This window comes from Vespa mandarinia, chromosome 10, assembly GCF_050613455.1.
Source record: "Vespa mandarinia isolate Hongniang chromosome 10, ASM5061345v1, whole genome shotgun sequence".
In the NCBI taxonomy this organism is placed as follows: domain Eukaryota; kingdom Metazoa; phylum Arthropoda; class Insecta; order Hymenoptera; family Vespidae; genus Vespa; species Vespa mandarinia.
In genome coordinates, this window is record NC_140819.1 from 5,609,001 (window position 1) to 5,612,500 (window position 3,500).

The following is a 3,500-nucleotide window of genomic DNA, read 5'->3' on the forward strand; positions in this document are numbered from 1 at the left end:
AGTGGTATTGGTCAGTGATCTGAACGTCAGAGCAGGGCCGGTCGTCGCCGCGGCTATTTTTCTTCCCTTCCTACTTCTACCACTTTTACTACTACTACTACTACTACTACTACTACTACTACTACTACTACTACTACTACTATTATTATTATTATTATTATTATTACTATTACTATTACTATTACTATTATTATTATTACTATTTCTCTTAGTTTTCGTCCTTATCTTTCGTCCTACGTCTTCGTTATTTCATTATTTTTCGTTTTTATCGTTTCATTTTATTTTTTCTACTATCTCCCTTTTTTCCTCCTCTTCCTCCTTATCCTACTCCCTTCTCGCCCCCACCTTTTTCTTCTCTCTTCTTTTCTTTCCAAGAAATCAAGATCGTGCTCTTCGCCGCTCTTGTCCAGTTCGTTTTGCGTTACATTAAGATTTTCTTTTTCTCCTTTTTTTTGTTTTCTTGTTCTTCCTTTTTTTTCTTTTTCTTTTTTGATTCTCTCTCTCTCTCTCACACACACACACCATCTATCGTCGAGGTAATTTTTATTTCCTTTATTTTTTTTTTCTTTTTCTCTCTCTCTTTCTCGTACAAAATCTACGTCTCCTCTCACATCGGTCACCTTGGTCACATCGGGGATATATCGTATATACTTATATATATATATACATATATATATACATTCATATATATATATATATGTATATATACGAAGGGACAAAAAGAACGGATACGTATTAAAGGTGCATATTATATATATATATATATATATATATATATATATATATATATATATATATACGATAATACATACAAGTGTGCTACAGTGGTGTTACCAGTGAAGATTGGAAAAAAAGGAAAGAAGAAAAAAGAAGAGCAGGGTGAAGGAGGAGGAAGAAGAAGAAGAAAAGAAAAAAAAAAGAAAAAAGAAAACCGCTCCTTCGTTGGCAACACTGTTTTTCTACGAAGAGAAAATTTTTTTTTCTGTTCTTTTTTTTTTTCCACAATACAAATCTCAAATCCCAACGAGCAACGGACACGACCCAGTGTGAGAGAGTAAGTTTTTCAAATCTTTCGAAACATTTTTTATTCTCTTTATATCGATTCCATTGTTTTATCGTTTATAGTTTAATATGAACACACACACACACACAGTGTATATATATAAATATATATTTATATATATATAGATATGTACACAGGTATATTTGCTTCAACGTAACAATTTTGCGATTTCCCGTATGTTCGTTTATTTTGTATTTATTTATTTTATTTTATTTTATTTTATTTTATTTTATTTATTTATTTCTTTTTCTTTTTAAATAAGTTTCTCAAAAAACTATATCCAATAACAATCGTTATAGAAAAGTTTTAACCTCAAACTTTCAAAAAAGCGCCATGATGAAGTTGCGTTATATCACGATGTAACCTAACAGCTTAACCGTCGTATTGAAGGATAAATATTTTTGAAATTCGCGCGCTTATTTTTGTCGAATGACCGTTGCGTTTTTCTTTTCTTTTTTTTTCCCTTCTTTCCCCTCCTACTCCCCTCTTCCCTCCCACCCTATACTCGTATAAATCCTTTCGTAAACGATCGTTGGTATATATCTCTCGTGCATTGACCCAGCGAATGATCACGATTCTGATTGATTTATTCTCATACGTAGAAGAAGGAAAACAATTGCGTTATCATCGTATTAAAATAGGAAGTAGTTAAGGATTAATAATATCTTCGTATTATCAAGTGATCTAACGAATCAGACGGTATATGATCAATTAATTGGGTAGAAAAAAAAGAAAAAAAAAAAAAGAAACATTTACAATTGGTTAATTTAGATGACATTTTTTAATACTCGCGCAAGTAGAAAAATATTTATATCTTGATAATGGTGTCGTTGTCGTTGCTTTCTTTTTTCTCCTGTTTTTTTTTTTTTTTTTTTTTTTATCCCTTATTCCCGTTCCTTTTTCCTCTTCGTTCTTGGACAAACATTATTACGAAATAAGGAATTAGAACTTTCCTCGAATCATCTTTTTTATGATCGTCGTTACGTGTTTTGACGAAGGTAGGGTAGTGCTTGAAAGAAAGAAAGCAAAAAGAAAAAAAAAGAGGAAGAGAAGGAGGAGGAGGAGGAGGAGGAGAAAAAAAAGAAGAAAATGGCGTCCGAAGAGGGCACACTCTCTGGGGCCCATCGAGAGGATCGTAAAACCGGGAGAAGTCCGGTGTGCTCAGCCCCGGTTTCTCTTTCGCGTTCTTCTTATTTTTATCTCACCGTTAGTAGGCAGTTATCGGTATAGTCGATTAACAAACGAGATTTTCGTTTACCTTTTTCATTTATGAATTTGATGCATCATCGCGATACGTATAGACACGTATACAGGATATATTACGTTTTTATGTATACTATAAAGTACATACGTATTGGTAATGTTTCGACTAAGAATAATTTATTTGAGATCGTTATTCGTAATATCGATAAAGTTTAAACAATTTGTCAATCGATATTTTAAATAAGCGATCAATATGTTTTTATAATCAAAATTATCGAAAGGTAATTCATTTAATCGTCAATATATATCCATCGAAATGTTCGTGTAAATATAATAATAATAATTTGATATTTTATTAAAATATATACGATCTGTTAATTTATGATAAAACTAAATATTACTATTATATGTATATTAAATATATATATATATATATATATATATATATTAATTATATATATACTTATATATTATTTTTTGTAATTATATATTAGTATAATATATATATATATTAAATATATTTATTAATTATATTTATTTAGTTATATATTATTTTTAGTAATATATATATATATATATATATATATATATATATATATATTACTAAATCTTACATAGTGATTATTAATTTATTTATTATTTATTATTTTGATTATTTTTTATTATTAATATTATTTTTATTTCTTTTTATTAATATTATTATTATTATTATTATTTTTTTTTTTTTTGTTAATAGTCCTTCATAAATATTCGTATATTCATACTTAGTTCGCCATTTATTTCACGAAATATTTATCTTTAATTAATAAAACTGTCGATGTAACAAATGTAAATAAGTAATTAATTTCATTAAAATCTGATGTAATACGAACTATTATATGCGACCGTCGTACATTTTTTTCTTTCTCTTTTTTTTTTTTTTTTTTTTTTTTTTTTATATATATATATAAAAACGTGTCGCGCGTAATCTGTGCCTATGTAAATCCAGAGGACAGGATTATTCTGAACGGTGGTATGTATGCAGATGAATCCGATACGTTCGGATTCTTGAAATAAGCGTAATCATTGCCCCATTGCGATTTCTGTCCCCGTCGAGGTTAAAATCGAATGTGTGTCACGTTCACCGTCGACGGCGTCGATTAGTAATCGGAGCGCGCTCACAGCAATTACATATATGTTCGAAAAAGTCAATGTTACGGAGAAAGGTTTTGGTACGTGAAGATTGATTGCGTAA

At 29.1% G+C, this 3,500-nt stretch overlaps 1 protein-coding gene across 12 annotated transcripts in view; it reads left to right on the plus strand.

Annotated features, from left to right (window-relative positions):
• sano (CABIT domain-containing protein serrano) overlaps nt 1-3,500 on the plus strand; it is a 169,678-nt gene continuing 166,178 nt past the window's right edge. For 9 of the 12 annotated variants that reach the window (XM_035876737.2, XM_035876735.2, XM_085659717.1 and 6 more), the window contains exons 1-2: nt 1-741; nt 826-1,054. The gene's annotated coding sequence lies outside the window, so the exon portion shown is untranslated. Of the gene's footprint in view, nt 742-815; nt 1,055-3,500 lie in introns of those variants that run through there. The other 3 variants (XM_085659712.1, XM_085659713.1, XM_035876736.2) reach the window with 3 other exon arrangements.